This window comes from Thamnophis sirtalis, unplaced genomic scaffold (genome assembly GCF_051295495.1).
Source record: "Thamnophis sirtalis isolate CommonGarterSnake01/CBP01778 unplaced genomic scaffold, rThaSir2_p1.2 scaffold_1, whole genome shotgun sequence".
NCBI lineage: Eukaryota > Metazoa > Chordata > Lepidosauria > Squamata > Natricidae > Thamnophis > Thamnophis sirtalis.
In genome coordinates this window covers 52,869,446-52,890,357 of record NW_028261381.1, presented here as the reverse complement: position 1 = coordinate 52,890,357, position 20,912 = coordinate 52,869,446, and the positions used below count along the sequence as shown (strand labels likewise).

At 41.7% G+C, this 20,912-nt stretch overlaps 1 protein-coding gene across 1 annotated transcript in view; it reads left to right on the top strand.

Annotated features, from left to right (window-relative positions):
- The first annotated feature begins 9,214 nt into the window (after window positions 1-9,214).
- Window positions 9,215-20,912, top strand: part of GLI2 (GLI family zinc finger 2) — a 329,813-nt gene continuing 318,115 nt past the window's right edge. The window contains exon 1 of the mRNA XM_087712078.1: window positions 9,215-9,828. The gene's annotated coding sequence lies outside the window, so the exon portion shown is untranslated. The remainder of the gene's footprint in view (window positions 9,829-20,912) is intronic.

Below are 20,912 nucleotides of genomic sequence, written 5' to 3'. Positions count from 1 at the left end.
CACTGATGTTTAGCAGGAAAGGAAAGTGGCTTGTTAGGTTTTGAAGAGGTTTAACATACTTAAAGCAAAAATTGCACTTACCCTAATTAATTAAAAACAAAACAAAATCAGACCTTGCTTTGAAAATCTCTCACCCTCTTTCTCATTACATCATTATTCATTGCTCCTCCCCACTGCAACCTTTGGTCATGGGAAAAGGCTATATCAAAGTTTGAATACTTAATCCAAGATATACATGCTTATGTCTTACAAGAAAACTTTCCTATTCCTTTATAGCTTTTCTACAATTGACTGGCAGCAGACAAGGAGGCCCAGAATGCTTGTCTTTCATACAGGATCAGAATCAACAACTTCATTGGTCTCATTATATAAAAATGAGATTGCAAATATATTTCCATTTTGAGAAAACTGAATCAGGACACAAGATGGAGAAATTCCCCACCTTTTTGACAAACCATGAGCGAACTCTTGAAATTATGATATCAGATCTGCTTTCTTTCTCTTGATCATTGTTTGAGTGATGAAATAATGGATCTTTGAGATCTTTCAGACAAGGACAACGGGATGAGAATAGCCCTACCCAGCATATTTTGGCCTATTAAACAGTTTTGGTCACCCTGAAAGATGGTCTTTAAAGGAGAATGAAAAGTTTAAATGGATTTCTTGCACATTGCAGAAAGTTGAATTAAGTGATTCTTGTGGTCACCTCCACCTCTACCATTGTATGTTTTCATGAATCATAATATTTAGAAATATTTAATATTCAATATTAATAGTTAATCAATAGATTCATTTTATGAATCAACGGAATCAACTCTAAATTCTTTTTATGTCCCTGATCTCTGCAGCATTATAATGTTTTCCTGGAACATTTCTCTAGTTCAATGTTTGAAGGAGTAGTTGGTTATGGTGTTTATGATGGTCCAGTTCTCACTGGCAAAAGATGACGTTGAAGGATTATTGTTCAACCGTTTATCCCCAAATTTCTATCTATAGAATATCTATAAGACATTCCCGAGATAAGTTATCTAAAGTTCAGGGACCAAGACTCACCAGAGGGTCAATTTCCCTATTTGAAATTGCAGGAGAAGTTCTAGAACAAAAGTCTGTAAATGTAGTCTGAAAGACTTATGCAAACTTCCATCCCCCAGAGGAGCTTTGGTTGCAGCCTCACAAGCCCCTAAAGTTCTTTCCAAATTCTAATTTTTACTGTAATAGAAGGGGGAAATTATTAAATACATGCCTGGAAATTAATCATACTCATTCTGTTTAAGTTTAATTAAATGTAAATTAAAGTAAAATCAGTTCCACTACTTTGGAAAAATGTAGCCTCAAGGGAAGTGCAGTGCTGCACTCCCCCCCCCCCAAATGAAGTGCTTCTCTGCAGGAACTCCTAACCACTCCCTGGATCTAGTAAATGACTGAATGTTAGTTCACAAGAGAAGACTTAATAATAACTGATTGGTAGAGAGATGCATTATCCATTGGAACTAATGTGCCATGAGGGCAAGAGAATGCAAATGATACCACAATGGGAGGAGTAGACAAATCTACAAGACCCTAAGTCTCCATTCACACATCCCTGGTGATGTATTTTCTTCATGTTGATGAGATAGGGGGAGATTATTGAATAAGAAACACTGCCATAACAGTTGCCCTCTTATTACATAACAACTAAGCTGGTAGGTTTGCTGCCCACCAACAGAGCGGTAATTAATTGGTCTTCCTTTATTGCTGTCTGCCTCTGTCTCCAAGGCAGGACATGTGAACGTCTTTTCTTTCTCTGATCTGTTCACTGTACCTTCCCTTACTGCATCTCCATGTTGTCTGGAGAGCAGAGCACCACAGCTGGCTCCAACATCAGCAGAAGCAGCAGCAGCAGCAGCAGCTCTGAACCAAGCAGGGATCCTTCCAAGAATGGCAGTAAACTGAAGCTGTTGCTTTTGGGATTGATGGTGATGGGGAGAGGGACAGGCAGGCAGGAGATGAATGAGGTGGAGAAGGAAAGAGAGGCTGAGATCACCCTTAGAATATTGTATCCAGTTTGGTTCCCCATATTATTAAAAAGATATTGAGACTCTGGAAAGAGTGCAGAAAATAGCAACGAAGATGATTAGAGGGTTGGAGGTTAAAACACATGAAGAATGGTTGCAGGAATTGGATAATAAAAAGAAGGACTAGGGGTGACACAATAGCAGTGTTCCAATATTTGAGAGGCTGCCACAAACAAGAGGGGATCAACCTGTTTTCCAAAGCACTTGAAGGCAAGACAAGAAACAATAGATGGAAACTAATCAAGGAGAGAAGCAACCTCGAACAAGAAATTTCCTAACAATGAGAACAATTAACCAGCTTAACTGTGGTACTTGTCTCCAGAAGTTGTGTATGTTCCATCACTGGAAGCTTTTAAGAAGAGACTGGACAGCCATTTGTCTGGAAGGGTATAGGGTCTCCTGCTTGAGCAGGGGGTTGGACTAGAAGACCTCCAAGGTCCCTTCCAACTCAATTATTCTGTTATTAGCATAGTGGGAGGTGAATGTAAGCTACAGAGGGGTATTTCACATGGTCAATTTTTTTCTGAACAAAAGAGAAAAATTTGGTCACCAGAAACCTCGGACACAAAACCAGTAATAGTTATACACTGGAGCTGGAGTGGAGAGGAAGAACCACTGCAAAAAAGTTGCAAAAAAGGGTAATAAAATCAGTCAGGCACCATTATGGTTGTAAGTCAAAGACTACCTGTAAAACAGGGTTCCTAATGCAGCTTGTTCAAATAACTAATATTGAAAATTAGCTTTAATTTCAGAATAACAGAGTTAGAAGGTCTTCTGGTCCAACCCCCTACTCAGGCAGGAAACCCTATATCATTTCATACAAATGGTTGTCCAATTTATTCTTTAAAAACCTCCAGTGTTGGAGCACTCAAAACTTCTGGCGGCAAGTCTTTCCACTGATTAATTGTTCTGTCAGGAAATTTCTCCTTAGTTTTAGGTTGGTTCTCTCCTTGATTAGTTCCCCTCCATTGCCCCTTGTCCTGCCTTTTGGTGCCTTGGGAGGTTGACCCCATCTTTGTGGCAACCCCTTAGATATTGGAACACTGCTCTAATGTTACACCAAGTCTTTCTTTTCATTAAACTAAACATACCCAATTCCTGTAGCTCCCCCTTCTCCAATAGTAATTGAAAATTACTATTTTCAATATGATAACAAACCATGTTTAAGCAATCCTCTTATTCTCATTCCCCCACAGTTATAAATTACTATTTAACTTTATAGCTAGGTAAAAGCAGTATCCCTGCCCCTCAACAGCCATTTTAAATGAAGAATGTATACAACATTTATGTGGCCTGCAACTTGATTCATCAAACAATCTAAAGAAGAAACATGTAATAAATGTTTATTATGAAATGACTACAGCATTTACATTTTGAAGTGAGCAGCATGCTGAAGATCATGGTTCCTGTGAGGCCTCTACTTAGTCACTGACCCAAGGAGCTCCTTGGATTGCTGAGTTGCTGAGGGAAATATAGTAATGATAGCAGAAAACCAGAAGTGGACATGTCTAAACCCTGGCAAGAGTACGTGATTAATCTCCTCAGTGATATTAAGAACCTCAAATTATCCATTCTTCTCCATACTTTTCAAAGTATCTTGATCCTTTTAGGAAAAAAATGGGCAGAACAAACCACTTGTGGGTACAACAGATGAATCTGTGGAGTTTTTTTGTTGCTAAGGTGGCTGGGGTAGACACCAATTGGACAGAATCCACTGTGGTGAGTGGGATATTTTATGTATTAATCTGTGGCTTTTCAGAGATTATTGAGTCTGAGGTAGTAGGTGGACTTCTTTGTGGCTTACTTTTTGCTGGCTATGGGTTTGACTGAGATATTTTCTGGCTCCTTTGTACGTTCCTCAGAGCAGCCTTCCCCTTTTATACATCCTCCACAATTTCCAACTGTAGCATGGTTTTTATTATATCTTCCAGGATTTCAGCAAGTTTCATATGGGAGACATTGTCCAAACCCATCCTTATGAGAAATAAGGTGTTGGAGGCCAATATATCATTAATGTAACATTTATGTCTGTTGTACTATAGTAATTGTTCATCTTTACCGTTCCTCCTTTTCATCTAAGAGCAATGAATCAGCGTATGTGTTTCGCCATCACACTGCTTCAGTATTCTTAAATTGGTTGCCACATGAGCTGGTTTTGGGTTAGATAAACAATCAAGCCAGAGCACTGTTTCATGGGAAAGCAGTGATGAAAGGAGAAAGCAATGCTCAATAGTTGGAAGGACATCCACCCTCCATCAATTATGCAACAGTATGAAGAGCTTTCCTGTCTTTTCTATCTTTGGGCAAGGACTGCACCACGGAAAGCCCCAATAAAGAATTATTGAGATATTTGGACAGCACATACTAATGGAGATGTTTAATTTCACATTGTTTCCTCGTTTACCGTAAGTAACGGTGAAGACTTGCTCTTGTTGAGAATGTTTCCTGGGAATAATAGAGAGGGGTTTGCCATTGCCTTCTTTCAGGATGTGTTTCCAACTTCCCAATCTAGCTGCAGCCTTGAGATTTTCTGATCTTCTTCCTAACCAAGTCCTATTAGGTTCCAATCCTGCTTGGTATTTATTTATTTAAATATTTATTTATTCAGCTGCCTATTTTATAACAAACTCTGGGAATAGAATAGAATAGAATAGAATAGGTTTATTTGGCCAAGTGTGATTAGACACATAAGGAATTTGTCTCTGGTGCAAATGCTCTCGGTGTACATGCAAGGCAACAGAGTAGTAATCACAATAATCATAATACCAATAAGAGGAGGCAGTAAAGAAGATAAGGAGGATAATAATAATGCTACAGCTGTACAACATGGGTAAATGTACATAGACATACAACCATACAACATGGGTAAATGTACATAGACATACAACCATACAACATGGGTACATGTACATAGATATGTGAGAATTAGATGTTCAGTAGAGTGATGCCATGAAGGAAGAAACAGTCCTTGTGTCTAGGTGTTTTGGCATACAATGCCCTATAATGGCGTCCCAAAGGGAGGAGTTGAAACAATTTATATTCAGGATGTGAGGGGTCTGTAGATATTTTCTCAGCCCTCCGTATGACTTACGCAACATACAGGTCTTCAGTGGAAGGCAGGCTGGATGCAATTGTTTTTTCTGGAGTCCTAGCTATTTGTTGGAGTCCATACCTGTCCTGTTTGGTTGCTGTACCAAACCACACAGTTTATACAAATGACAGACTCAATAATTCCTCTGTAAAGCTGTATTAGCAGCTCCTGGGGCATTGTGAATTTCCTGAACTGACTCAAGAAGAACATTCTTTGTTGTGCTTTTTAAATGATAGTTCTAATGTTAGGTGTCCATTTCAAATCCTGGAAGATGATAGAACCCCCAAACTTGAAGGAGTCTACTGCTGATGCTGTGCCGTCAAATATAGTAAGAGGTGAAAAAATATAAGGGCTCCTCCTAAAATCCACTCTCATCTCTGCATTAAGCATGTTCAGCTCCAGATGGTTCCAGCTGCACCACGGGGCTAGTTGTTCCACCTCCCGTCTATATGCAGACTCATCCCCATCTTAAACGAGACCGATGACTGCTGTATCATCTGCAAACTTCAGTACTTTAACAGGGGGATCCCTAAAGATGCAATCATTGGTATATAGAGAGAGAAGAGCAATGGAGAGAGCACCGAGCCTTGAGGGGTACCAGTGCTAATTGCCCATGTATTAGATGTAATCTAAGTAAACTAAAGCACCATCAATAATAAAACAACATTAAAACCTTATTAAAACTATTAAAACCATTCTTCTTATTATTCTTGTGCCATATCTGTCATCAGACATTAGCCATCATGTGGGCAATCCTATTTTTATCAACAGACGCACAGAAAAGTGCTGTTGAGTTTTGTCCAAACCAGTCCCTTAGGTTTTGAAGCAATGTTGCTCTTCTTCTGCCTGGATCTCATTTGCCTTCAATCTTTCAGTGGAGGATTAAGTGAAGGATGCTGTATTTTTCCAGGTGTCGCATTATATGTCCAAAATATTCTAATTTTCGCTTTTCTTTGGTTAAAACCATAAACATTAAAAACAAAAACCTGACCCCAAGTTAAGCCCAGGTTAATGCAGTCACCTCATCCTAAACTAGCTTGGGGAAAAAGCCAGATCTTCAGTGTTTTTCAGAAGACTAAGAGAGTGGAGGCCTACTGAATTTCAGGTGGAAAAGCTTTCCATGGGGCTGCTGGAATGCTTCCTAGCTCCATAAGGTGGCAACGCAGGGGTGAAATGCTACCAGTTTGGATCCGTTCTCCCAAACCAGTAGAAAAAAAATGCTACTGGTTCGGGCAAACCGGTATTTCTAATGATCAGTGGAGATGTGCAATTTATATTAGCTAGAATCGTCAGATTTCCTGATTTCTAGCTCATCTAAATTGCATGGCACAGCAATTTTTGCTATTCTACTTACCTTTGCAGACTTGGAAGGCTTCAAAATGTTCCTTCTTTAGTGCTGCGCAGGTGTGCCTCAAGCATGCCCGCACGCAAAGCACTTATTTGTTAGCAGACTCAATGAACTGGTAGCAGACTTCAGAGGATTTCACCGTTGTGGCAATGTGTAAAGGAAGGGACTAGGAGCATGCCCATCCTATCTAATTCGGAAGAAGGGATAGATGTTCTTAGGAAAGGTGGTCCCACAGAAAGCTGGCCTGTGCTATATAGAGTTTAAAGGTAATAATAGAGGTATTACATAGATAAACATAGGGGCATTCATCATTGCGCGCACACAGTTCTGGAGCAGTTGTAGCTTAAGGACAGCCCCATGTAAAGTGCATTGCAGTAATCCAAACAAGACAAGACCAAGGCATGAGCGACCATGACAGTGGTGGGATTCAAATAATTTAACAACCGGTTCTCTGTGCTAATGACCAGGTGGGTAGGTGGGGCTTAGTGGTCATGTGACTGTGTGGGCATGGCCAACTCATCATTACTCAGGTCGATGGACACTTTGCCTTAGCTGTTCCAATGTAATAAGGGTTAACCGGAGAGGCAGTTTCTGTAAGCAGGGCAATAAAGATTGAGCTAGAAACAACACCAGAATGTTTCTTTCCTGCCTTCCTTACAGGATTAGCCCTGTAAAGCGGAAAAAAACCAAAAGAAGATTTCTTCCAATAACCGGTTCTCTGAACCTCTTAGAAAGTTAAGAACCGGTTCTCCCGGATAGGTGCGAACTGGCTGAATCCCACCACTGGACCATGAGCAAGACCTTCCAGTCCAGGAAAAGTGCAATTGGCATGTGTGGAAAGCCTCTTCCCCAGACACGGTTGCCACAGGCCCCTTGAGTAGCAACCCTGAGTCTAGGGTGGACCTCTAAATTATGTATCAACATAGCCCAGGAGAGTATCGCCCTGTCCAGAGTCAAAAATGAAACATCATGTGGGCCAGATGTGGGGAAGGGGAGGCAAAAACCCACAGCACTCGTCTTGTCAAAGTTGAGTCAAAGCAGGTTCCTGCCGATCCAGATTCTCACAGCTTCCAGGCACCCAGCTAGCACTACCATAGCGTCCTTTGTCTGGCTAGGGATGGAGAGATATAATTGGGTATCAGCCGATGTTACTGGACCCCATACTCGATGGTTTCATGTAGAAGCTAAAAAGGAGTGGCCTTGCAGTGGCCTAGGGCTCAACCAGTCCTCTCTTCCCAAACCGCCTCAGAGAAGTCCAGAAGTGTCCAAAGCAGTGTTGAAATTCAATTTTTTTTACTACCAGTTCTGTGGGTGTGGCTTGGTGGGCGTGACAATAGCAATAGCAATAGCAATAGCAATGACAGGGGAAGGATACTGCAAAATCTCCATTCCCTCCCCACTCCAGGGGAAGGTTACTGCAAAATCTCCATTCCCTCCCCACTCTGGGGCCAGCCAGAGGTGGTGTTTGCCAGTTCTCCAAACCACTCAAAATTTCCACTACCAGTTCTCTAGAACCTGCCAGAATCTGCTGAATTTCACCCCTGGTCCAAAGGGTTGTTTCACCTCCATCCTGAACCTTCCACAGGTCATTGACAAGTGTGACCAATGCTGTTTCAGTGGTGTACCTCGGCTTGAACCCAGGCTGGCAAGGGACAGATTAATCCACTTACTGTTAAAGCCAACTGATTTAAATATTAATAATTCAACTGTGTAATGAGACAGAAGCCTTTATTGATCGATGTATTTTTATTTATTAAGTCGACACATTGTCAACTGCATTTGGACCCGTGGCAGTTGACAAGACCGAAACATCTGTTATGGGGAAGAAAAATTTTGAACTGTATATGAGCAGAAGAAGCTTTTTCAAAGAAAAAACCAGAAAGTCCAGTTTACCTCTTGAAAAAAAACACACCTCTGGGACAACCATGCCCTGGACGACTGACAGACATCTGTATGCAAAAGTTTTGAGTGTCAACTTTTCCTATTCATTTCTCCTCTTATTCTTTTCCTCTGGCACTCACAAACTTAAAACAGAGGCACAGACAACTCTGAGGAGGCCATCAAACAAGGTCACCTGGCAACTGCTTTAAGAAAAGAAGTTGCTATTGCTGGAACCCCTTTACCCACAAAACAAAACTACATCCCAACCAGGGCCGCCAACAGCAGGGGTTCATCCCAAACTCACTCAAGCCAATCGCTGAGAGTTGGGAGATGGGATTCTGGGACCTCCTCAACAACTTCTGGGGAGCTTCGTCGCCTTCTAGCGCCTTCGAACTTCGCAACTTTTCGCTCGGCCGGCTGCCCATGTGATCTGCGCCGTGACCAAAGTTTGTGTGTGTGTGTGTGTGTGTGTGTGTGTATGAGAGAGAGAGAGAGAGAGAGAGAGAGAGAGAGAGAGAGAGAGAGAGCGAGCGCGAGCGAGAGAGAGCGAGCAAGAGACCGCGCCACTTTTCTGGGGAGAATCTTCTTGTTCTTCCAAGCGCAATTCGAGATGCTTAATTCCCGCTGCGCCGGCTCCTTTTTCCGCCTCTTCTAACCCCTCACCCCTCTCCCCCCTCTGGGCCACTTGCGGCACCTCCTTTCCCCTCCGGTATGCGAGGAAGGCCGGCCTCTCTGGAAGAGCTAATGGTGCATTTGACTTCAGGGCGGGGAGGAGGAGGAGGAGCAGCCGCCGCGGATTAGAATGAAAACAGATCAGTCAATGGATTTGGGTTCCGGAGATCATCTGACTTGAGTTAACCAAACCCCAACTGGGTTTCAAAAGTTGGGAGGGAGAGAGAAAGAGAGAGAGAGAGAGACGGACGGAGTTTCTTTTCTCCTCCCCTTTGGTTCGCCCCCCTTTTCTTTTTTCTTTTTTTGAACTTTCCTCAATTGGCGGTGGGCGAAAACAGAACTCTCCCTCTCCCTCTCCTCCTCCTCCTCTCCGTCCGCCTTCATTCTCCCCCGAGCGTGCTTGTATTGATGTCCTACGCAGGGATGATGGATGGCAGAAGGGCAGAAATACGCCAGCAGCAGGGGCGCTCGACACTTTTTTAAACTCTCCTGGCCTCCCCCCTTCTCCCCCCCCGGCGATCATCAATGAGCCTCGGAGCGGGAGAAAAAAGGGGAAAGAATCCGCGCGAGCGTCGGGAAGGGCCGGCAGCAACAAAACAGCAGCGACTTCGCCTTTCTTTAAAACAAGACGGGGGCCAGAGAGACGGAGCACAAAAAAGAAGCCCGGCCAGCGAACCCCATTCACTCTTCCGCGCCCCTGAAGTGGATGATGGGGAGTTGGGCTCGTCGCCCTGCTCTGGAGCCGGAACAGCCGCTGGCCGCCTGAAAACTTCTCGTTAGGGGTAAAGTCGCAGAGCCGCTCGTGACTTTTTTGGGGGTGGGCGGGGATCCCCACCGAGGCGTTTGGGCATTTCTCCTGGGGAGGGGTTTGAGGGGACGCAGACGCGACTTCCCGAGCGGAGATTCCTCGGCTCCCCCGCGTGAGATCGTGGACGGGGGAGAAACACGCGTTTTCCCGCCTCCTCTTCTCGCGTGGGTGTGGCGGGCCAGAGTGTGTGTGTGGGGGGGAGTTGGGGCAGGACCCTCACACATAGACACACCGCGCAAAAAGAGGTTGTAGCGCGGAGAGAAAAAAGCGACTCCAAAAACTTAGCGGCCGCGCCTGGCTACCCCGTTGCAGCCGAAGGGAAGGGGGGGGGGAAGGCGAACTGGCTAGGCCCTATCCGGCCGTAATGTGAAGCCGAGAGAGAAGGGAGAAGCCCACCTCCCGTCCCGCCGGCCTTCTGCAACGGAGGGGCAGGGGGGGAGCACAGAGGTCTCCGCGGCTTCCCTTCCCTTCTCTTCGCGGGAAGGTCGCCTTGAAACGGCCTCAGGTAGAGAGTCCGTTATCCATTCGGTGGACCAGAGGCTCGATTCGGCTCCGTCTGCTCCGCTCTCTCCGCTTTTGCCCAATTTTGCAAGGATTCAGCGGACGCTGCCTTGGGTGTGTGTGTGTGTGTGTGTGTGTGTGTGTGTGTGTGTGTGAGAGAGAGAGAGAGAGAGAGAGAGAGAGAGGGAGAGAGAGAGAGAGAGAGGGGTCGTCCCGCACTTTTCCTGCCAAGCGTCTTCGGGGGTGCCCCGGGACTGTAGTTTTCGGCTACTTTGGACCGAGTGGCAGGATGCGTCTTGCGCCCCTGTGTGAGTGAGTGTGTGCTGTTGCTTGGGATGATGCTTCTCTGAAGTGCGTGCGGCGATCTAAGGCGGCAACCTCGTGGCACTGTGATGTAACAGCCTGGCAGTCACTCCTGTTGCAACTCAAGGTTTATTTTTGTATCTTTCAAGAGACGGGACAGAACGTGGCCGAAGTTCCTGTAGGCTTACTCCCTGGATGTGTGGGTTTGGGAGTGGAGGAAGGGAGAGGGGGGAAAAGAGAGAGGGAGGGGAGGGAGGGAGAGGGGGAAAGAGAGAAAGAAAGATAGAGGGGGAGGAAGAGGGGGGGAGAGAGAGACCCTCTGATACGAGTTAACGCCACGCACTCGCCTCCCAGCCACAATGTTTTCTTCCCCCCCCACCCCCCACCCCTTCCCCACCATCCCATCCTTCCCCGGTCCCCGAAGCTATCTTTCAGCAAGTATATTTGCGAAGGAATTTCAACCATCCACCTCTGCAACTTGATCCGCGTGTGTTGGGGAGCGGCGTGGAGCGAACTGGGCGCCAATCCTATTAAGGGTTTGAAAGAGCAAAGGGGGGAGATTCTCTCTTTCTCTCCCCCCCCCCCCACCTCGGGGCTGAAAACAATTGCAAAGAGAAGGAACTCAACTCGTCAGGGTGTCAGTCTCGACCGCAAAACGCACCCGCGCCCGATTGCTGTCATTTGCTGGGGTTTCCCTGTTAAAAATATCCAGTCCCGGCGGAACTGCACACTTTTTTTGCCTCCAAGGGTTGCTCGAGGCGCTGTTAGGTTTGCGCTTTACTTAACTAGAAGTCGGGCCGAGATTGGAAACTCTTAGCGGTCAGCACCAGCAAAAGAAGACGATGAATAATAGCCAGGGGCCTCTTGTACCTTTCCTTCTCTAGGGAGCTGAGGTTTGGAGGCAGCTGTGGGCTTTGTAAAGTTGTGCGAGGAGAGAGATGCTGAGAAGTTTTGGGCTGGTTTAAGCCGGGAACATCTGGCAACATAAAGAGTTTAGTTTCTCATTAAATTTATCTCATCTACACACGTGGCTTGCAACAAAAACAACTTTTTCGCACCATCGGTCACCTTTCATCATAAAGGCCACAAAACTAACTGTGTTGGACAAAGTTACATAGCAGAGAAAATAAAACGAGAGAATTCTTTAAAAATGGGAAAGATTCTTCTGCACTTGAATGGGAAGTCTAACTTTCTCTTAGCATAGTGTATATACCCACAGTATTGTGATAAACTTCGCTACCCTTTGTCATTTATTTTATGTAAGCTTACTCATAAGTAAGTCCAATATTCCCCCCCCCCCCCCAATGAGCGTTTCTTTCTAACAAGTGTAAGAGACAGCAACATGGTAACAATTCAGAATGCGTTTAACATAATAAAATGGAGATTAGGTAAACTTTGGCAGTACGCTCATTACAGAATAGAGAAATGAATCACTAGCATAGGCTGAAACCTATGAAGTTTCAACTTTTAAATCCTTAACCCATTTTGTTTACGTTGGTTTCTTTGATTTTATATAGTTTCTAAAATACTGGGTCTGGGTACACTTTTTCAGCTTTGGGGTTTGAAGTTCATATACTATTGACTGCTGCCAATAAAAAGAGCAGTTGTAAAAAAAATACTCTCTTTTTTATGCAATTGGGTCTCAGGGGATGGCCAAGAATTCGAAAGTAAATGTTTCTCTTGCCTGCTGCATAAAATAGCATTTAAACAAATATTGTATTGGCATGTCCCTTGGACCCTGTGCCAAAAGGATAGAGTAAATAAACGCTAAAATCCAAAATATACAGAAAGGGGAAAAACTGATTTCTTGCAAAGCTGCATGGATCTCATCTGTTTGTTCTAGCTCCCTTAAATTTCAGTGAATCCCTTTTTTGTGATTTTCTGTGTACCAGGCTGAAGGTAAATCAAATTTCTGTGTGTGTGTGTGTGTGTGTGTGTGTGTGTGTGTGTGTGTGTAAAGCAAATCAAATTACTTTCCTTCACTTGGAAAATATTTTTTACAGATATCTGAGGTTTTCCTAGCTGCAAATGTTCATTGCACATAGTTTGCACACCGGTGTCTAACTCTGAGTTTGTATGTGTGGTTTTTAAAGTTTGCCTGAAGTGATTTACATTTTGCCCAATGTGCAAGGAAGTGGTGACAACACCTGCCTTTGACTTTTCCTCAAAATAAATGACACTTACAAGGCAATATCTCATCTGGTATGGTCTTTTCTCTCATGCTTGCCTCTCAAGGAAATTACTCTCAGTGGAACTTTTTGTGAGACAATTAAACCTAAGGCAACTTTCCAAAATTCATGCCAAGAAAATTGCAGGGACTCTACATGTATAATCTTTCTAAAGGCTTTAGATAGGCTGCCCATAATTTTTAGAAGATAGAACTGTTTCTTCTATCTGATAATCACTGTTTTCTCTTTAGTGGCTTTTTTTTCATTCTGTGGTGTGGCTTTTCCCAAGGAGATAATCTTTGAAAATGCAGGTGTGGTAAAAGAATAATTTGATCCTGAATCCACTTGTATGCCTACTTTGAAATGCCTAGAAATGTTAACTGCTCTGCAAAAGAAAATATGTCCTCAGGAAGATGGGTTCCAGCTTCCTTTTCATATCCTTCTTTCTTAACATCCAGGAGGGGATATAGGTGGAGGTATCTCCATGTTTGTATGTGTGTGTGCAAGTGATGTTTGCATGCAGTTATGTCCATTTAAGAAATAAGGTGAAATATTCAGGCCCTTTCCTGTTGTTGTTTTTCCTCTTTTCTCCTATTGGGTTGTCTTAGGTTAGGGTGATTAATCGATGCATGATACATCTAGTAGTGCTAATCTATATGCAGAAGTTTTATTTTTGGAATTCTGATAAACTTGAGACAACATAGTATAAAGCTAGTGCCGGATGACAATACTGGAAAAGCAAGCTGAATAGTTACAAAAAAAAAAAAAATAGGTAAAGAAGCGGACAGTGGAGGAATTGTATTGTGGGTTTAGCGTACTCTTTAAAACTATCTGGAGGTGCTGCAGCATAATCCTTTTTTCCCTGAAGTATCATCTGTTGATCTTAAGCTTGTATGGCATTCTGAGCAAATGCAAAGGAATTGTCAGTTTTATCATATTACTTTCCCACAAGGTAAAAAAAAAATGTTGACTACACGGGGAATTCTCTGCCAAGTACTCATTGCATTGCATCTTATTGCAGAAATACATTATGCAAAATGTAATGCACTTTTTTTTTTAAAAAAAAAGCTTGTTTTGAGTTATAACTTGTGGTGGCTCTTCTAGAGTTACAGGACAGGGGAGGAGGCTGAAAGTGTTGGTTAATTACAAAGCTTCCTTAGCCAGGTTAATATATATCAAGAGTTTTTGGTTTTATTTAAGGCATAGAATATCTTGGCTTTTGGGGGAAAAATAGCCTTGAACATATATACTTTTAAAGGAGCAACTCTCTTACCAGAGCAATCGCTTCCTGAGACATCCAAAGCATTTATAGAAGCTGAATAAATGTTGCTAAGCTTGCTCGCTCAACTTCTGGTGGCCTACTGTAAGCCAGTTGTTTGCACTGTGTCCTGAAAGATACACAAATCCTTCAAGCTTTTTGTAGTCTCAGAAGTGCCTTGTTCACAACAGAGTTTCCAGGACAGATTAGCAAAGAAAGCAAATGCAGCAAGCAGCTTTCCAAAACTCACTCTGTGTATTTGTGTAGCAAATACCCAACCGTTGCTTTCCTTAGAGTGAGCACACTTCACCATCTTACCAAAAGATTTTTGAAGGAGCAGGTTAAAAAAGAGCTTATTTGGAATGCCCCTTCTTTTAAAATGTGGTTATTATCTAATTATGGCTCCAAGCCTTCTCTGACACTTACTGGGCTGTGAATGTTTGCTTATAAGCTGCGTGGTTTGGCTATCCAGATTTTTGTGAATGAAGTAGATTGCTTTGTGTTAATTTGCTTGAAAAGTGTTTGACATATCCTTAACATTAGGGTGACTACGGAAAAGAATTGGACTTTATTTGTTAACATTTTGAAGGGTAAACTCTTTAGGGTCAATTACTTCTTTAACACACAAAGCCATAAAGACAACAAAATTCCTATTTAAAAATGACTATCTTCTTACTGGATACTTACTATGTGATGCTTGCACTTAAAGATAAAACCCATAAGTAGATAAGTAATATACATATATATTGTATATATTTGTATATTATATATACAAATATAACAAAGGCAACAGTAAAAATATTGGGTTTCTGTCGTGATGGACTCTTGTGACGAGCCGATTGACAGATAATGGAAGCAGTTAGCTTCCTCCCATAATTGGGGCATACCAGGGGTTGTGACACAATATACATATACATATACATATACACACACACACATATATATATATATATATATATATATATATATATATATATATATATATATATATATTTAAAATATATAAATATATTTATATATTATATAAATATATTATATAATATAAAAATATATAAAATTATATATATATATATATATATATATATATATATATATATATATATATATATATATATATATATATACGCACGCACGCACGCACGCACACACACACACATATGGCATAACTGAGCGAAACCATTTATTTAAACCTTGAAGAATGTTTATGAAATTTAGTTTTTGGTGACCTTGGCTATCCAGAATAAAAGGGCCAGAACTCACAGAGATTTATAGAAACACAGAATAGAGTTTCCCCTTGAAACAAATTACAAAGTATTGTTATTCATGTTATTACTATTACTGTTCTATTCATTCATTGAATGAAATAAGACAGGCTAAAATTCTATATGCTGATTTTCTGCTCCTTCCTTTTCAGTCATTTCTCGCATCTGAAAGGCTTTTAAAAAGAAACCTTACCCTGATTGAAGAAGACTTTCTGCTCCTTTGCTGCTAAAAAGAGTAGGTGGGAACAGAACCCACATTAATTTTGTGCATGGGGGAGGTTAAGCTTTAAGCAGGCTCTGAAATTTTGGGTTAACTTGAATAGGTTAATGTTTTTTTTTTTAAAAAAAGGGAGAAAAAAGAACACACATTGGTGGGAAGTGTGTTTTAACTCTGAGTGCCCGATCCCATCCATTAGCATAAGAAAACCAGTTTTAGTGCATTTACTATTGTATTGACTGAAGAGTTCCAACAGTCAGGAGGAGAAAGAAAGTGAAAAGCTGTAAAGAAATGATGGCCTATTCAAATTCTTCAGCGGCCCAAAGCTCTGGTCCTCTGGCTCTGAAATCAGGATCTCCCTTTTATCTCCCTCCCCCTTTTGCCTTTCTCTTGCCTTTTTCACACGTTCGCTTTTGTCAGGGTTTATTGATCATGTTTTTTTCTTCTCTGCAAATCTGTGGAAAATTTAATGAACCAAAAACAACAGCAAAAACAAAGGAACTTTTAGCACTAGGTTGAATTCTGCCTTCCCCTCCGGGTGCCCCTTCCCACCTTTTTGCCAGAGACACCAACCCCCCTCTCTCTCATTGTGTCTTCTACTGTAAGACATACAGTAGAAAGTGCAGGAAACAGCTGTGCTCCTAACGGTTCAGAGGGAGAAAGTTTGTGTAATGTTCGTGACTGGACAGAAAGCCCAATTATCAATGCTTCTCTCTCTCTTTTCATACCTTTGTGAGGGTCAGATGCAAAGTTCTTGGCTGCTCACAGGATAGCTTATGATAAACTATTTCCTTTCAGTAGAAACGAAGCCCATTAATTGCCTGGCATTTAAACCTCTGAGTTGCAATGATTGCTGATCACTAGTCCTTATTTACAGCCCCAATTGTTTTAGTGCCCTGATCTTTGCACATTCCACATCTGCCTTGCCTCAGCCCACTGCCTTGGCGTGTTTTATGATGCAAATGTTTTTGTCAACTTGCAAATAGTTTCAGTATCTGGATGATCTCAGGTGGTGTGGTTGAAATGCAGTTCTTTTCCTTCCCAGTTGGACTCGAACCCTGTAATTAAATGGGGCTTCCAGACCAATTATGCTTCTGGGTTTTCTTTCAAGCAACTTATGTAGTGGGAGGGGAGAGGGGGAATCATTTGAACTGTTCCCTCTTTATGATTCAATCATACTTGATTTCTAAGACACTGAACAGTAGTTATTCTTAAGTCTCCTGTTTTATTTCTTTTGTGTGCCTGTCTGGCAGGAGAGTGGAAAACTGAATTTAGCACATGTAAGATGCTTATCTTCTATTAGCTTCAGGTAACGTCTCCCAAATAACCACATTTTCTCATTGGCCAGTGGATACCTTTGTAGGACAAAGTACTTTACAAGCAATCTTTTACTTGATTTCCCCAATAACTTGTGGCTGCTTGTTAAATTGTTATTATGCTCAGACAAAATTTGCTGACTGTCCTAGAGAAAGCTGATGAATATAATGGATGTGTGTTGTTTGTGTGTGCATGCATGTGTGCGCGCACACAGACACTTTCTGATAGCAACCTGGTGAATGCTGATGGTCACTTTTGCTGCCTATTAATAATTGCCAGTGGATTTCTTACATGCATTTGCATGGGATTTTTACATTCACATGCCATCAAGTCTTTAACATGATTGTAACAATAGTTGTATTCTTCTTCATCATCTTCTTTTTAATGAAAAACTAAGGCTGCCTATTAGTGGAAATTGCAATCAAGAAATAGCTTATCCTCAATTATCATTTTCTGGAGATACATGAAAGAAAATGTCTAAAGCTGCATGAAGTTTGTTTGCTTGATATTTTAAAAAGATTCTTTGAGGAAGTCAAGGAAGATTTTTGGATCAGCCTGACTAGCCGGGCACAGTACTCAGTAAAGAAAAACAGGCTCAGCTGAATGACAAAATATGTGTTCTATTTGCTGAAATTTCTGGATTAATCTCTGGCATGTCTATTAAATGGAATTCTGAAAATAGACATCACAGACAACTGATATTAGTCAGAGAAGTTCCAATGTATACAACATTCACCATATCAGAAGTAAAAAAGTGCCCTTTTAGTTGTTTTCTGGTGACAATGCAGACAAGCCCATGTCCCGTGTTTTCCCCAAAATAAGACAGGGTCTTATTTTCTTTTGACCCCCGAAATAAGCACTTGGCCTTATTTTCAGGAAGAACTTATAATTTTTGAGGTGCAGGCGGTGGCGAGCATGATCACCTCATGGCTGCTGCTGTGTTGCAATATTTTCAGGGAGGGCTTATTTTAGCGCATGCTCTCAAAAGCCCAATTGGGCTTATTATCTGGGGAGCTCGTACTTTCAGGGAAACAGGGTAGCTATATATGGCCATCATCTTCTTCAATATTTTCTCAGCTACTCAGACTAGTGCACTATCTTAGTATTTCCTGGTTGTCTTGCACCCAAAGTTAGTAAACAAAGAATCATCAAAATTATTTGTCTCAGCGAATTTTGCTTACAATATCAGAGGTGCTTTGGTTGTTGACTTTTTTTAAAAAACAATCTTTATTGGTTATACATTTTTTTAAAGAATAAAACATACAAATATAAATACAATTTTAAACATACAACACCCCCCCCCCCCGCGGTGACAGTCATTCACAGCCCAACTTTTTTTTTTTCCTTCCTCATTGTTTAGTTTCTAAGCAGCATCTTCTTGTTACAAAGTTCAGGGATCTATTACAATACCCATGTTCACTTTTAGTTCCCATTGTTAACAACTGTTATTTAACTTTCCCCGTTTTAAGTCCCTGCTGTTCTCCTTGTCGCCCTCATATACCATAGGTTCCAGCTAAGGTAATGTTCCGTTTCTCCTTTGTCCCTCAGCCAACCCATCATTCTGTCCATTTCTGCACATTCATAGATCTTTTTAATTATGGCATCTTCCGACGGTATGGTAGTAGATTTCTAAAATTGTACATAAATTATTCTTGCGGCCACAATTATATGTAGGCTCAAATGCCATATAGATTTACTCATGTTTTCTGGTTTTATACTTAGTAAAAAATTCTCGGGTTTCCATTCCATGCTTGTCCCGGTAACCTCTTTTAGCCATTTTTGAATCCTTCTCCAGTATTTCGTGGCCTCAGTACAAGACCACCAAATATGGTAGAATGTGCCATCCCTTCTTCCACATTTCCAATACAGTGGAGACAACCCAGGAAACATTTTGGCTAACCTCGTTGGGGAGAAGTGCCATCTATAAACCATCTTGTATATGTTTTCTTTAAATGCTGTAGATATTGTAAGTTTAATAGTCTTACTATTGAGTTGAGTTGTGAGCCGCCCTGAGTCCCCTTCGGGGGGGGGAAAAGGGCGGCATATAAATAAAATAAACATTCAAATAAACATTACTCCATAGATCCCACCATTTGCCCATTTCAATCTCATAGCCAAAGTTTCTCTCCCATGTTATTAGAAGGCTTTTATCCATCTCTTCTTTAGCATCTTGACAGGTCAAAAATTGATAAATCTTCGATAACATTTTCTTATCTCAGCCAAACAAAATCTTATTTAGCCCCTGAGGGTTTGGGTAGATCCCAAACCGTACCTTATCGCTTTTGAACCTATTTCTAATCTGTAAATATTCCCATCATTCTAGATTCCTGCCCTGCTGCTCTAATTCCATCTTTGTTTTCATGTTGCCATCTTCTGTCATAATGTCTTTATATGTTATGTTTCTTGTCCAATTAAATACACTGGGATGCATTAAGGCCTCTAACGGTGCCAACCAGCACGGAATCCTAAGATAGTATTTTTTCCTCATCTTTTCCCACACCCCCATCAAAATCTTCCAAATATAATGTCCCATGAAGTACCTATGGGGGGTATCTCTTTCTTGCCAGGAGGAGGCATGCCATCCCTGGGGGAGGTCATGTCCCTCTATAGCCAATAGGCGCCTTCTACTCAACGTCACCCAATCCTTCACCCATGTCATAATTGCTGCATTATAATATGCTTCCCAGTTGGGTACTCCGAAGCCTCCCAGTTCTTTACGTTGTTGACTTTTTAATGTATTTCTAGACTACCATAGCATTGTATCAAATTTTTCCTCCATGTTTTTTATTTATGGTGCATCATGCCAGGTAGAAAGAAAAGAGAGTAGGCTATTATATATCAATAAAGGAATGTACATTCTTAGATTTTACAAGTAGGTATTGGAATGCCTTTTTAGGTGCAACCAGTCTTTATGTATTTGTATTTATTTGTATTTATTAGCTTGTCAAACATGTACAAGATAGCAGGTATAAATATAAACATGGACATGAATGAAAGAAATGAATACAAATAAATGGGGACAGTAGGACAGGGACAATAGGCACGCTGGTGCGCTTATGTATACCCCCTTTATGGACCTCTTAGGAATGTGGTGAGGTCCACTGTAGACAGTTTAAGGTTGAAGCTTTGGGGGTTTGAGGATGTAACAACTGAGTCAGTTACAGCATTCCAGGCGTTGACCACTCTTTTGCTGAAGCCATATTTTCTGCAATCGAGTTTGGAATGGTTTACCATGAGTTTGTGTCAATTGTTTGCCCAAGTATTATTGAGGTTGAAGCTGAAGAAGTAATGTAAACCATGTTGCCTTTGAATGCCAAGCCCTGTTTTATTTCTATCAGGGTAAATATTTGAATAGTTTCCCCATCAAATAATTATTTACATCCATCATGCAGCTTATGGAAATTGGTCTTCATTCAGAGTTGTAGTCAAGAACATTGGCTACCTCATGCATTTGTTTGACACACCACAAACCTGTAAATCACCTTTCTCCAGCTTGGGGGTCCTCCTAAAAAGACTGGACCCATGGCAGGCAGAATTCTCAAACCGCTTGGCACATCTGCAAGAAAAAAAAGTCCGGCTACATGTTCAGTCATCTGATTGGGGAATATTGACAGAACCTGCACAATGTGATGCTCGGTTGTGGCACCCCAAAATCATGGGACTTGGAGATCAGTTGCTTACATGTTTTATTTCTAAAGTTCAAGACTACTTAAGAAAGATGGTCAGCCAGTCACCCATCCAAAGGCTGGCCAACTTGAAATCTCTTTTGCTTAACATTTAGACTGTTTCATGAATTATCTTTCCTTGTTTCATCTATTTAATTACTGAATACAGAGCAGGGAACAGGTTTGGACTAGGGGTGAAATTCAACAGGTTTTAACAGTTTCTGGAGAACCGGTAGTGGAAATTTTGAGTATTTCAGAGAACTGGCAAATACCACCTCAGAGTGGGGCTCAGAGTGGGGTGGAAATGGGGAGTTTGCAGTATCCTTGCCCTGCCATGGCCACCAAGCCATGGCCACAGAACTAGTAG